General features: G+C 44.8%; 1 long non-coding RNA gene across 1 annotated transcript in view; it reads left to right on the top strand.

Moving 5' to 3' along the window:
• LOC119828051 overlaps window positions 1-1,531 on the top strand; it is a 115,153-nt gene extending 113,622 nt beyond the window's left edge. The window contains exon 5 of the long non-coding RNA XR_005287744.1: window positions 151-1,531. This is a non-coding gene — a long non-coding RNA (uncharacterized LOC119828051). The remainder of the gene's footprint in view (window positions 1-150) is intronic.
• The last annotated feature ends 14,075 nt before the right edge of the window (window positions 1,532-15,606 follow it).

Here is a 15,606-nt window from a genome sequence, read left to right as displayed (position 1 = left end):
GAGAAAATACCTGAGAAAGACAACTTAGGAAGGGAGAGTTGATTTAATCACAATTTTGGGGCACAGTCATCATTTGAGGGGAGGGGAAGGTGAGAGGGACCTAGCTGTGGCGACAGGCACCTAAGGTAGTTGCTTACATTACCTCCACAGTCAGAAAGCTGAGAGAGACGGATGCTGCCATGCTCTGATTTTTATGTGGGCCAGGATTCCAGCCCAGGCGTCTTCCCTTCTCGGTTGAAGTTCCCTGGAAATTCCCTCACAGATACGTACAAAGATGAACCTTCCAGATGACCCTAAATGCTGTCAGTGACTGTGAAGACCCTCGTCCTCGGTCTCTCGTATGGAAGTTCTGGTGACAAAGCCTCGTTTTCCATGTTTGTGAATTTTCACCCTGGCTTGTTAGATAACATTCCTGAGTGTAGCCACTAAGCTGAACATAAAATGTCTCTTATTCACACAGCTGGATGTTTGTTTGAACCAACTCTCCGCCTTCCCGGGCTCTCTACAGCATGTGGTTATGTATGACCTTTTAACGTCTCCTGTTTTGGATAATCAGAGATTTCCATCATGTATAGATTGGAGCTTGACTTACAGGCAGTTTTAAGCTGCCTGGTATGGGTGCTGCATGAGGGCCAAGGACTCTTAAATGTTTAGCCATCTTTCCAGCGCCTAGAATGATGTAATTTATATGCCTGTAGAGGTCACTGGCTTCTTTGCAAAACGTTTGTATTATTTTGTACTTGTTTTTCATATAATTGAAGAAATGTGACAGCTAGATCTACTGTAAGTTCAAGAAATTTTCAAGTCAGAATTTGATTACTGCCCTTTAGAAAATTGCACTTCATTAAGTTTTATTTCATCTCTGCACTTCCTTAATTTTTAATCCTCTTTCTTTTTCATAGTTTATACAATTTCCTTTATTAGCTCACCTTCCTGTGGTGCAGACAAGCGTTTTGCAGACAAAAGTTGAAGATGTTGAGTTGTCAAAGTATGAGGTGATTATTGCACGAGAGTTTCCTTGGGTGTTTATGACAACGAGAATCAGTATGGATAGGTATACCTACTGTGAATAAGAAGTTATCCCCAAGGGGGGAATCACTCAACATGAAGGAAAGAAGAACTTTTGTTGTCTTTGGAAGAGAGAACAGGCAGATAAATGGTGTTGAGCAAATATTTGTCCTTCCTGGCTTGTGTCTGTCTGGAGTGACATTATCTCTCAGGCACTCAGGGAAGCAGATACAATGTATCTTTGCCATCATATAACATCGTAAGTCAGGAGGGATCCCTGTATTCCTGTCTGAAATGGTCCCTCATCTCTCACTCATATAGCAATTACCTGAAGTTTTGTTTCTGAATAGAAGAATCTATGTCGTGCTGGAAGAAGCAAGCTCTTCCTCCTTGTTCTCCACCATAACAAGGTGATGTAGCCCACCTCAGTGGTGTGGGACCACAGAGCATCAAAGGGACACCAAGTGGGGATGGGAGGTGTTCATGCAAGGATGTGTAACAAATGGATTTGATGCAGGATGCCCCTCTATATGCTGTGAATATGTTTTATTATCATTGGTTGATAAAGAAACTTATTTGGAAGCTGAGTGGTGGGTGCATGCCTTTAATCCCAGCACTTGGGAGGCAGAGACAGGTGGTGGATCTCTGTGAGTTCAAAGCCAGCTTGGTCTATAGCTCCAGGACATCTAGGGCTGTTACACAAAGAAACCCCCTGTCTCAAAACAAAAGCTAATTTGGTCAATAGTCAGGCAGAATAGAGTCAGATGGAAAAATCTAAGCAATGATAAAAAGAAAAAGAAGGCAGAGTCAGAGACACAGCAGTCACTGGAGAAGCAAGATGTGAGTTTAATGCCATGGCCATATGACAATAAATAAATTAATAGAAATAGGTTAATTTAAGAAGTAAAAGCTAGTTAGTAATAAGCCTGAGCCATCAGCTAAACAATTTGTAATTAATATTAAGCCTCAGAGTGGCTATTGGAAAACTGGGGGGCAGGAGAGAAAACTCTAGTTACATGGGTAGTCCCTAGACTCTATGGAATCATTTCTGTTGCTTTGTCTGTCTGTCTGTGTCTCTCTCCTTTCTTCTTCCCTTTCATCCTTCCCTCCACTCCCGCATCTTTCCTGGAGACAGGGTCTTACTATGTAATCCTATCTGACCTGGATCTGACTCTGTAGACTAGGTTGGCCTCAAATTCAAACCCACAGGCAGTCCTCCTGTCCCTGTATCCCCAGTGCTGAGATTACAAGTGTTCACCACCACACAGCTCAGTTACTTCTAACACCACAGGCATGTGGGTCGAGCAATGTGTCACTCAGAGATTTCTAGAGTCTGAGGTCCCTTGGCTCCATGAAAGCAAACTCAGACCCTTCGTTCTTTGTTTTGTGTGAGGCCACTGAAAATTTTGTAGCCAAGCTCACATTTATTCAACTTCAATTTATATTAGTTAATGAGTGAGACAATCTTGCAGCTCCCAGGGAGATACAGGAATGAAGCATCTAATAATTCGTATCACATGAGATGGCTCTTGCTAGTCTACATCATCCTGAGGAAGTGCCTGCAGGTAAAATTAATTCAGTATTTAAAAAAAAAAAACAAGCTATTCTCTACTGATACCTTCTTTAAAAAGTAAACCTGTGTGGAATAGATGTTTACAAGATCAGAGCAGAGATTGCTTGCATTTGGGGAGTCTTCACAGAGTAGTAGGATCCAAAATGTGCCTTCTCAGACAACCCTGCTGAGCTGCTTCTCTGGGTCGAAATCCCTGGTGCTGAGGGTGGACGAGCTGCACAGGGAAGAGGGATATTGCTGTCCTTACCTGTTTGAGCAGAGGAATCATATCCAACAGACATGAAACCCCTAATAGAGTTTATCCAGGGGATCTGCAATTTGTTTAAAATTGAATGTGCTGCCTGGGGCGGCAAACAATTTTTTCATCTGATCAAGCGCATGAGTATTTGGGGGAGGCAATGATAGCATACCAGGAGAATTAGATGGGGCGACATCAAAGCAACAGGATTGTCCCTTTTGAGATGTCGGTGTGGGGCCAGGACAGCGCTTGGCACTTTACAGAGTCTATTCCCTCATCCTCCTGGGTTCTCTGAGTAGCATAGATTGATATCTGCATTTTGAGTGGATTTTTAATGTATAAATTTGGGGGCATGGGAACCATAAACATTAGACCATAGCACACAAAGAAACTGAAGCGGATAGGACTTGTTTCTTTTCCTTCTCTTTTCTCCTTTTCTTCTTCTTCCCCCCACTCCTGGTTCCCACTTCTTTCCTTCTTCATCCTTTATTTCTTCTTTTTTAATTAAAGTCTTACTCTGTAACCCAGGCTGCGTCAAACTCATGATCTTCCTGCCTCCCACACACTGGGGTTACAGGTGTGTGCTGCACGCACTGGGTTTACAGGTGTGTACTGCACGCACTGGGATTACGGGTGTGTACTACACACACTGGGATGTCGGGTGTGTACTGCATCAACTGGGATTACAGGTATGTATTGCACACACTGGAATTATGGATGTGTACTGCATGCACTGGGATCACAGGTGTGTACTGCATGCACTGGGATTACAGGTATGTACTGCACACACTAGGATTACAGGTGTGTGCTGATGACACTAGGATGACAGGTGTGCACTGCATGCACTGGGATGACACTGCACTGGGATTACAGGTGTGTACTTCATGTATTGTGATTACAGGTGTGTTCTGCACACTGGGGTTACAGGTGCTTGAGATAAAGGGAGGTTTTTTACAGTGAACACTATGGGACCTTTAGAACCCTGACAGCCATCAGGGCCTCTGTCACCACACAGCAACAGGAGATGAATTACTGAAGCACTGAAGTTTAGCATGTGCTTCTCACTAATAAGCTCTCTTAGCTACACCTCCCTAAATGCCACCAGATGTCAAGAGGAGATTCATAATGACACTTAGGTTTGCAAAGGTCCTATTTTGAGACTGCAGTCACCACACATTACCCACGTTGTGCTGAGCTCATTTAATTCTGACAAAGAACAAATAAGAGGCAGTGAGAACTTGCTATTTTTTCCCCGCACCACTGGAGAGGAGTGTTGGTCCATATTGTTTCTGACACAGCACCTCAATTAGGCCTCAAGCATAGGTAGTACATGCTCCACGAAACAGCCGTGTGGTGGCAGGGAGAGCTCGGCAGCCTGGTTTGAGGTTCAGTTCAATGTTCCTCCACTAGGGATCCACCAGTCACAATAATTACATTGCTGTCTTTTCATAATATGATTTATTTAGATGTTGCTTTATGAATTAATTCCTTCTAATTGTTGCTCCCCTTGCTGTAAATCAAGGTTTCTTGCTTTCTGTAGTATGGCAAACATGATCCTACGGTGCAGTAATTAGTCCAATTAGGAAGCAAGGCAGATGTGGAAAACCAATTAGTTTCAGGAATATGTCCCTGCCTATGTATCCCAAGCACTGTTCAATTGAAATTTAATAGCGACTTAATAAAACATTGTTTTATGCACAAACTGTCTCCTCCTTTCAAGCTCCCATTTGTTTGTTTATCTGCTCATTTTGAAGGAATTTGGTGCCAACTTGCTTCATGCTTGGCCGATCTCTTGCTGTGTGAAGATTGGAGTTATTGTTTTCTCCCTGTCGTTGAAATGGAGGGATCTGTGCTTGAGGAGGGAAGGGGACACCGCTGGTCTGGGGAAAGGATGAGGTTCGGTCATTTCCCTTCTTCTTTGTAAATGTTTCTACGACTTGATCCAGAGACTTAGACCAGGAGACTTGAATGTTTTATTTTGCACAAACACACTTTCATGTGTAAAGACATGCACATAAATGAATGCATATCCAGACACAGACATACATGTACATCCTTACACAAACATGCACATAAATGTACATACATGCATGCACAATCTGTTTGCTACATCTCCAGGAAGTACTATGTCCAGGCTCCCAATTTCTGTCTGCCAATCCCACCACATCTTCTCTTGCCCAAGCCTGAGGGTGACACCAGGGATATTCCTACCCTTGAGCTTATTTAATTGAGAAATTGTAATCAAATGAACTATTAGCTTCATGGTTTCCAAAAATAACAACGTATCATGGCAACTTTAAAAGTATTAATCCACAAGTCAAGAAAACAAAAAGGGTCAAATGTTTGTGCTGTAAACTGAAAATTACTGTGTATGACATCATCCAGTGACATGAGGGTTATCTCGGGCCTTAGGCTGGCTTAGGACCTGTGATGACCATGCATAAGGTGTCCTGTGTCCTTTGATGTAGAACAAGGAAGCCCCAGGAGTGGGCAAGGGGCTGGCTGGCTGGTGAAGCCTGTAGTTCACCTCTCTTGCAGAGCAGAAGGCAGATGAGCCCCATTTCGTCTTGTCTAAGGGCTACAGATAGCAAGAGTCTGAGAGGAAGTTTCCCTTCCAGATATGGAGAAGGAAGCTCAAGGTGGCAGTGCTGAAATCAGCTCTAGGCTCTCTTAACACACCCCCACCATCTTCTTCGCACAACATCTGGCAACCGTCTTTGGGGAAACACATCTCTAGCTCTGGGACATCTGCACATGGGAATTATCCTTTAAAAATCTATCACCAAACAATTACAGTGACTGAAAACCCCTCTTCACCGCTCAGTCTGAGAGGTGAGTTACTGAACTTTTGATTTATGTAACTCATTATCATTGCACGGTCACTGCGGCGATACGCTCCATTTGTTTCTTGGATCATTATGTGGTTGGCTTTCTTCATGTCCTGGAAGCGAGACCTTAATAATAACGAGCAAGGGTAATACAATTAGTGAGAAAGTGGCATTACTGTGTTCAGTCAGCCCTTTGGTGTGTGTGCATGTGCGTGCGTGCGTGCGTGTGCATGCTGAGAACAGGGTAGTCGTGAGGACACAACATGCAGGAGATAACTGGTGCTCTTTGGGGACTAGCAACTCCCTTCTCACCTGAATCAGCAGGTTCTCTGCTGAGAGAGTCCAATCAGGGCCTCTCCGATGCAGGCTGCGGTGTGGGGAGCAAAGGGCAGGGAGAAGAGTCACTGTGAGAAAAGGATCGCCACAAACCCGGGGTGGGTGTTAGAAGATCCTGACCCTGTGACCTGGAAGATGAGGCTATTCATCCCAGCTCACAGGATGCGATTATTGCTCTTCTGATTGTATCTGTTCCTCGGGGGACACTGTGACAACGCGGGTTATAAACAGCCAGCCACTCGGGGTGGATGATGTGTCGGTCTCCAGTGATCGAGGGATGTGAAGGCTAAAGCTGAAATTATACAGCAGCTGCCGCTGTCCTTCTGAGCTACTCTGTGGTAGGCAGACGTAGAGGGGCTGTGAAAAAGAGTTTGCTGATCAAACCAACAGAATTTTAAAATTAGGCTCACTGTCAGAAAATTCAATAAAATTGAATTTGAGAAATATTTATTACCAGATCCCTAATAGTTACAGATATTGTTGTCCAAACAAGCATACCTTGTACCTGCGTGTATGAATTTACTTCAGAATGACCCACAGTTACACTCTACCTGTGCCTAAGCAGGGGTTCTAACTGGAAGACAGACCGGATAAGGGAATCAGAAGGACCTTTGTCCAGAACACATGTGTGAGCTATGTGCTGAAGGCTGGTGGACTGGGGACAAACATAGACGCAGGCATGGTGGGCAACAGCAAGGGCAGGGCGTCTGAGGCAGTGAGTGGAAAAGTGGGGTCTCCCGTTCCTTTGGTCTCACTGCAGCAGTGGACTGTGAAGTTGGCCCAGAGCACAGGCACCTTGGGACCTATCCGTGGTCTGGTAAATACATGGCAGCATCATAAACCCCAGTCAGCAGGGTGTGCATATGTGGAGGCCAGAGGTCAATGTCAGGTGAAATCAAATTACTAATTAATTTCTGAGACAGGGTCTCTCACTGCACCTGGATCTCATTGTTTGTCTAGACTCGCTGGCCAGAGATCTCCAGGCTGTCTGTCAGGTCCAATTGGGAGGAATGGTTTTCTGTGGTGCTATTAGCATACCAAAGTGCACACTGGCCTCCAGGCTCTCCCAGTATCCCAGGTACCTGTTACAGAGTCCACGCTGGTGTCCTGTCTCAGCTCTTCTCACCTTGACCCCTACCCTAAACTTCTCCAGATCATGGGCTCCCCGGCCCCGTGCCAGTTTTTCATTTTGTATAACCCTGATATTTTGGCTGTTTGTTCTCTTGGTCCCTTCTCTCTTGGTCTCCTTTGCCTCTGTCTTCTTCCCCCACTCCCCACTTCATGGCCCAGTACAGTCTGCTGCGCATGTTCAGGGTGTTACTTTCTCTACTTTGGACTCTTCCAGATGGCTCTGGCTGTTCTCTCTCATATCTACAATTAAAACTCTCCCCTCAACCGTACCTTGGAGTGGTCATGTTGTCTGTTTATATGGTATCCTCCTGTCTCTACCTCCCCAGTAATTATCAGAGCTTTTATATGTATGCTGGGGATCTGAATTCAGGTCCCCATGCATGTGCAGCAGGCACTTTGCCTACTTAGTCACCCCCATGCCCGTGTGGTGTGTTTTCATACAGACCACCTTCTTGACTCTGCCCTCTGGTACGCTAAGTGATTGCTCTGGAAAATGAAATGGATCAACCCCTTTCAATAACCTATTTTATCCTGTGCCCCTCATGGCTCTTGATAGATGGGACTATGAGCATATCCTGCACAGTCTTATCTACAGTAACAATGTTGAATTATCCCTGAGCCCCAAGACTTGCAAGCTATTGCTGTAAGGTAAATTTTGTAAGAATAGAACAGTGTGATTTTTCTCAGTTGCTAACAGGGGAGGGGAGGAAAATGAAAATAGCAGTGATTTAAGTTTTCTTTAGGATCCCCCAGGGAATGGGGTGTCCATGCTTCCCCACTGATCTATTACTGGGGAAGAGCAGGAACCAGGGCTAAGGCTGGGAGGCTCCTTTGCAGCTTTCCCCGGGGCTTTCTGCGAGAACTGCCTCTGGGGCACCTGCTTTCCCAAGCAATCAATGCAACCACACAAGTGAGAAATGAGTAACAGCAACTGCTTAGCATCCATTCTTCCTTGTAATTAATACCACGTGGCTCTGCAGACAACCCAAGCTGTCTGCTGGAGAGATGCTCATTCAGGGAAAGCAAGCAACAAACAAACAAGAGGGGGAAAATAAAAGCCTGTGTGCACATAATTCTTGCAAAATGAAAGAAGACAGCGGCTTCCCTTCAAGTTGTCTGTACCCAAGTTACCGTTGGGGGTTTATGTTTATGTTTGATCTTTTTTCTTCTTCTCCTGAAAAATCAGCTTCTATATATTTTTGCAACCAGGAGGTGCACACTCTTAATTGTTCCATTAAAAGAGGTGTTGAGATGTTACTAATTGCCAAATGCAATTAAGTGTGGCAACATGTCACAGGTAAATTAATGAGAAGAAGCCAGGTGCGTGGTGGGGGTGGTGCTCAGTGCTCATGAGGTGGAAATAATTGTTACTCTTCTAGGGGGTGGGGTTCTTGCTTGTCTGACTATGCTGTCACTCGGGCCCTACCCTGGGCCCATTTCTGCTTTAAACAAATCTCTTTTGTCTTTCTTCTTTCCCCATTCCCCTTCCCTTATTTTGTGTGTGTGCATGCGTGTACAAGCACATGTGCCCTAGTGTGCATGTGGAAGTCCTTCTACCATAAGTGTGCCAGAGATGGAGCTCGGCTGTTAGACGGGGCAGCAGGCACCTTTAATCTATCGCTCCAGCCTTCCATTTCAGTTCCTAAGTGTTGACTGTGGCTAGGATTGGTTTTAGCTGCTGCCTCTCTGAGCTTCGTAGCAATGTGAAAAGTATTGAGAACGTGAAAAGGAAAAGACAATTATTACCTTTGAACAACCCAGAAAAGGGGGGATAGTGTTATGTTTACATATGAAACTGTATGAAACCATGTTCTACCTTGTCACCCATCTGGTGTCACAGCAGAGGGAGAGCCACCATGCCTGAGTGCCTTGGTGAGATTCTTTCAAGAGGGCAGCCAATGAGCTGCCAGGAAGCTCAGCTGCAGGACTGGGGTCTCAGGTCAGCTAAAATCTGCGTACCTTCTTTGATTTCCCATTATCTGTCTGCTCGTTTACATGCTCTGCACAGAATACCACGACTTCCTCTTCCACCTCAGCTAAACAGGACTGCGAGCCTGTGGTGGTTTGAATGAGGACATTCACCATAGGCTCTGCCACTTGAATATTTGGTTCCCCATTGGTTGAGCTGCTTGGGGAGGCTTAGTGGGTGTGGCCTTGCTGGAAGAAGTAGATGGGGGAGGAGGGTTGGCTTTGAGAGTTTAAAGACTCAGGACATTTTGTGTTGGCTACTTCAGCTTCATGCATGTGGTTCAAATTGTGAACACTCTGATATTCCTGTTTTCAGGTTTGCTGCCTGATGTCTTTCTCTCTGTCATAATAGACTCTTATCCCTCTGGGACTGTGAGCCCAAGTATGCTGGGTGGTTTTATGTCAACTCAACATAAGTTAAAGTCATCTGAGAGGGGGAACCCCTCTCAGGGGAAATGCCTCTGTAAGATCCAGTTGCAGATGGGCATTTTTTTTAAAAATTAGGGATTGATGGGGGGGGGGGCCAGCCCACTGTAGGTGGGACCACATCTGGCCTGGTGGTCCTGGGCTCTATAGGAAATCAAGCTGAGCAAGCCATGAGGAGCAATCCAGTAAGCAGCAAACCCCCCATGGCTTCTGTATCACCTCCAGACTCCCTGTTTGAGTTCCTGTCCTGACTTCCTTTGGGGATGAACAGCGTTATGGAAAGGATAAACCCTCTTCCTCCCCAACTTGCTTTTTGGTCATGGTGTTTCAGCACTGCAGTAGAAACCCTAATTAAGACACCAGGTAAGCCCTTCCTTCTCTGAGTGGTCTTGGTCATGGTATTTTATCACCATAATAGAAAAGTGACCAATACAACACCCTCTGGCAATGGGGATAGAATCCTGGTTTTCTCTCTCTCTTTTTTTCCCTAACTTTTCATTTTCTTTTTTTCCTTTGTGCTTCTAACACCTTACACAGTTCCTGGAACATGTTTAAGACTCAATATTTAATAAATAAACAAAATAAACTGAGAAAGGGAACTGTTTTGTGGGAGGAGAGATTGCAGAATTGCTTGCGGGAAGTGGAGAGGAAAGTTGAAAGGCTTTGAGAAGTGAGCATATTTAAATGGATATCATAGTGATGCTGGGAAAAGGATCACATGACCATGTTCTGCAGAAGGGTCTAAAGGCAGCAGACTTCCTCGTGTGCATTTTCAACAGAAGCCTATGCATGGGATGTTCTCACATGGGGTAGAAAGCCTGGCCACCAGCCATTTTGTTACCATGCACCTGGACTGCCCATGGGAGCATGGTCTATTGCATTCACTCAGTCAAGAAACCTCAATTTCTTATGATGAAGGGGAAAGATCTAGAACCAGGTAGACTAGAGAGTACACTCTAGTCAAGTAAGCTGCCTAGACTCCTGGTCTCTGACACCATGGCATCAGAAGTTTTCCTTGGCTTGCATATGGACTCCCTATGACATGCAAAGGAAAAGGTTTAGGGTTGGGGACTTGGGGTGTGTGTCAGCAGAGCCGCATCTCTACTCAGGGGTAGACTTGCAAGCTAGCGATGAGGGAGAATCGTCAGTGGGAAAAGCTAGCCATGGAATTCTACCTAGACACTTACTTAGTATATAAAAATAATGGCATGAGGTTGGGATATGTGTAAGTCATGGGCCACGGAGAATAAATGGGTCAGTTGGCTAAAGAGGAGCCTGAATAGAGAAAGATAGGAAGGTTTGAGGAGAAGTGGGTGTGGGCTAGCATCATGAGAAGGGACATTGGAGAGGATGGTTTATGATGTGAAGATCTTTGTATCTCATTTATCCTGGTGGAGTGCAGGCACTCCAGAAGCAGGTCAGAAAGGTTTGTTCAGCATCTCTTATTGGATGTCTGTGTGTTGGTACAATGGATAAATGCATGTTGGCACACTGGTGGTGATAAAGGCTGTGAATAAGCACAGAACATGGACCTCCAAGGTGGATCTGTCTATTACCTCTTTCAAATAACCAGCTGCTAACATCTGGGCTCATAATTAAATATATTTCTCAAGGAGAGCAATTGAACACTTGCTGGCAAGTTGGCTTCCATTTTGGAGAAGACAACACTTTGTATTTTAACCAACATAGACTCATACTCCAGGTATGGATTTGCCTTTCTTGTACACAGAACTGCTACCAACCTCACTTGCTGGAGGAGTTTATCAAGTACCTAGTCCTCTGGTACAGAGTCCACATAACATGGCATCCATTCAAGGGTCATGCTTTAAGGAAGAGGTGAGCTGGTGAGTCTTTGGCTACAGGCATTCTGGTCATCCTACACACTGCTCCGGCCTGAGAGATGTTGATCTTGTAGAATGAGTGGGATGACCTGCTAAAGACAGGGCAGTAGTTCTCTCAAAGGATGAAGCATTATTGCTCAGAAAACAGTTCATACTTTAAATTTTAAAAAATGTTTATATGGCTGTGTACCTAGTAGGTAGAATTCATAAGTATAGGAACCAAATGGTGGGAACTAGAGCTTTGCTCTCAGCACACCACACAGGGAATATATGTTTATTACACCCACAACTTAGGGCTCCCCACATCCAGAGACCTTACTTCCCTAAAAGGAAATATTACCACCAAAGGACCCAGTAGGAATCTTGTGAAGGATAAGCTATGACTTCTCTGTATACTTAAGATTATTTGAGCTGAGGACTAACAGGCAAGAAACAGAGCTGTCATTTTGGCTGCTCAGGATTGTTGCATGTTTGACACTCATGCGATTCACACTGCTTCCCTGGATGCTTTCTGGACTGGTTTTAATAGGAAGTGGATGAGTGTAGCAACCTTGCATGGTGAATAGTAACTCAAACTTTCAAATGTAGGGGTTTTGATGTGGGAGAGTCTTCTGTTTGAGTTGATTTCATTGGCTAATAAAGAAACTGCCTGGCCCATTTGATAGACCACCCCTTAGGTGGGTGGAGTAGTCAGAACAGGAAGAGGAAGTGAGGTAGAAGGATCAGTAAGATGCTATGCCTCTCCTAAGTTAGACAGACCGCCGTGCCTCTCCTCAGAGAGATGCCAGATGCGATGAAGCCAGCCATCAGGTCAGACATGCTGAATCTTTCCTGGTAAGACACCACTTTGTGGTGTTACACAGATTATTAGATATGGGTTAAAGCAAGAGATGTGAGAATTAGACAAAAAGAGGCTGAAAATAATGGGCCAGGCAGTATTTAAAAGAATACAGTTTCCGTGTAATTATTTCGGGTGTAAAGCTAGCCGGCGGCTGGGTGGCGCGGGACGCAGCCCCGCCGCCTCACACTATAGGGTTTGGCACATATCACCAAGTAAGAAAGATACCAGGAGCATCAGGGGTACCAGAGGAAGGAGCTACTGGTATCAGTGGTCATTTAAAAGTCAGTTGAGGAAAGTGGGGAGCGACAGACCAACTATCATCATTTTACCAAGTCTGCCCCCCCCCCAAAAAAAGCGTCCCTAGAAATATGGAGAACCTACTCCTAGAACTTGGGAGAAGAGTAAATCAAAGTGGCCCAAGAGAGAATATATGAATAGTCTCTGATGTACCTCCCCTGGGTTCTTCCAGGAATGAAAGATAAATTTTCTCAGGGGAATTTGTCTGCTCACTGGAGAAATTGTCCTGAACTGAGGACTGTCTAGTTATTATCTCTATTGCTCTGAAGATACACCATGACCACAGCAACTTTTATAAAGGAAAGCATTTAATTGGACCTGGCTCACAGAGGTTTAGTCAATTGTCATCACGGTGGGAAGCGTGGTGGAATGTGGATAGACATGGTGCTGGAGAGGTAGCTGAGAGTTCTACATCTGGATCTGCAGGCAGCAGAAAGAGCAAGTGAGCCACTAGGCTTGACTCAAGCTTCTGAGACCCCAAAGCCCACCACAGTGATACACTTCCTCCAACAAGGCCACACCTACTCCAACAAGGACACACCTCCTAATAGTGCCACTCCCTGTGAACCTATGGGGGTTATTTTTATTCAACTCCCTGGTTCCCATAGACTTGTAGTCATATTACAATGAAAAATGCATTTAATCAAACTTCAAAAGTCTCCATAGTTTGTCAGTCTCAAGCCTGCTTAAAAATCCAAAATTAAAAGTATCTTCTGAGATTCATGCAATCTCTTAACTATAATCTCCTGTAAAATCAGAATGAAAAGCAGATCACATGGTTCCAACATATAGTGGTACACAATATACATAATTGTTCCAAGAGGGAGGAAAGGGAGCATGGTCAGGAAATCCTGAACCAAGGCAAGACCTGGAACCAGCTGGGCAAACTCAAAACTCTGCACCTCCTGTCTGGTGTCTTCAGGTCTCTAACTCCTTTCAGCTTTGTTGACTGCAACACATTTCTCTCTCTTGGGCTGATTCCACTCCCTGTTAATTCTCCTCAGCAGGCATCCCACAACTCTAGCATCTCCAACATCTTGGGGTCTCCAAGGCAATCCAGGCTTCACCTTTATAGCTTCATGCAATGGTCTCTCTAGGCCTCCATGCAGGAATACCTCTGACATGTGCCTGGCCTCAGAGGTTTTCCTAAGTCGAGGAAGGAGAGTCAATAACCCCTTTCTTCTATTCTTGATTCTAAAGCCAGAATCACATGGCTAAAGCTGCCAAGTTCTACTGATTGCTAGGGCTGAAACATGGGCCCCTCATTCAATTACATCTTCACCAACTTTCTGTTTTCAATGGTTTCCTTCACTGCCTAAGCTTGGCTGTCCTGAAACTCTATTTGTAGACCAGACTGGCCTCAAACTCAGAGATCCACCTGCCTCTTCCTCCAGAGTGGTGGGATTCTAGGCATATACCCCTATATCATGCTCTAAGATTTTCTTTAATTCCTTTTCACAAGTTGGAAGCTTAGTTGGCTGTGATTTTGCCCTGAGATCACCACTCCCTTTATTCCACTTAGAATCAGGCTTTTTTCAGAAATCTGTTTATACTTCCTGGTGCCCTTTTTCTCCTCAGACTGTACATTTTGTATTTTTCCTTGCTCAGCTTTCTCCTTCTCATTATAGATTTGCATTTGAATGGCCACTAGTAACCAAGCAACACAGTCAATAGTAAGCTTTCTAGAAATCCGCTCTGCCAAAGCAGATAATCCAAAACTCTTCAATTTAGTTTCAGGTAGATTTATTTGGACAAGGGTGGGGATTAGCCACATTCTTCGCCAAAATATCACAAGAATGGTCTCTATGCCACGTACTAAAATTCTTCTCCTCTGAAACTGCTAGAGCCAGGCCCCCACAGGTGAAATCATTCTCAGCACCCCTGTCTTCCATGTTTCTACTAGGAACGCCCATTAAACAGCACTTAAAGTGTTCAACCACTTTTCTAATCCACAGTCCCCACATTGGGCACCAAATGTAGGGGAATGTGAATAAAGTATTCCCATACTAGCTCAGAATTGAGTATAATAAAGGGTTTGTTATTTAAGGGGGAAGACTCACAGATCACAGTCCCCTGCATGAGCAGGAAACAGGAACTGAATCCAGTGGTCAAGAGAGAGTAGGCATGAGAGTGCACATGTTTTTGGTACCTAAGGCCAATCCTGACCTGGTCCAGCATCGCAAAGGCTATTGGCTGAAGGAGGTTCTCCAGCATCCATATTCCTTTAAGAAAAGGCATGGTCAGGCCTATCACAGCAACACCCCAGTCCTTGGTACCAACTTCTGTTTTCGTTGTGCATTCTATTGCTGTGAAGAGACGCTATGACCATGGCAGCTCTTATAAAGAAAAGCATTTAACTGGGACTTGTTTAAAGTTCAGAGGTTTAGTCTGTTGTCACCATGGTGGGAACATGTGGCACTCAGACAGACAATGTGCTGGAGAGGTAGCTGAGAGTTCTACACTTGGATGGGCAGGAGGAGAGAGTGACACTAGGTCTGGCCTGCATCCCTGAGACCCCAAAACCCACTGCCCAGTGACACACCTCCTCCAAGAAGGCCATACCTCCAAACAATGCCACTCTCTATGAGCCTATGGTAGCTACTTTTATTCAAACCACTCAAGGCATGGACCATTCCCCTTCTAATGGTGTCTCATAATGCATGTACCACCGGGGGGATGAAGGCCTCACCTATTCACCCCCATCTCACAATATCTCTGAAGGGTAATCAGAGCTCCAGAATGTTCTCTGGGTCCAATGAGACTTTCATTATATCTGTATCTCATTTCTGTTCCTCCTTCCACCCAAATCTACCTTCTCCCTCTCTCTTCTACAAGTGAGCAATCCTTTGCTGATATCTCGGTATTGTGGTTAGCTTGCTGGGAAATTCTATTCTGTGATAATTCTTCCCATTGTTACCATGATGAGACTGCTCCTCCCTTTCTCAATTACACTAATGTAACCATAGTGGACAAACACTTCAGTCTCCCAGTCTGTTGTATGGCTTACCCTATGCATTCAGACTTTCCTCAAAATGCCATTACCTGGGACACTTTCTCATTTAAAGGAAGTTTAGTAGACCTTTCCTTATTCCCTCTTCCTTGCTAAAAACATATTACAT

This window comes from Arvicola amphibius, chromosome 12 (assembly GCF_903992535.2).
Source record: "Arvicola amphibius chromosome 12, mArvAmp1.2, whole genome shotgun sequence".
Lineage (NCBI taxonomy): Eukaryota > Metazoa > Chordata > Mammalia > Rodentia > Cricetidae > Arvicola > Arvicola amphibius.
The sequence above is the reverse complement of the archived record's forward strand: the minus strand, read 5'-3'. Positions and strand labels throughout refer to the sequence as shown.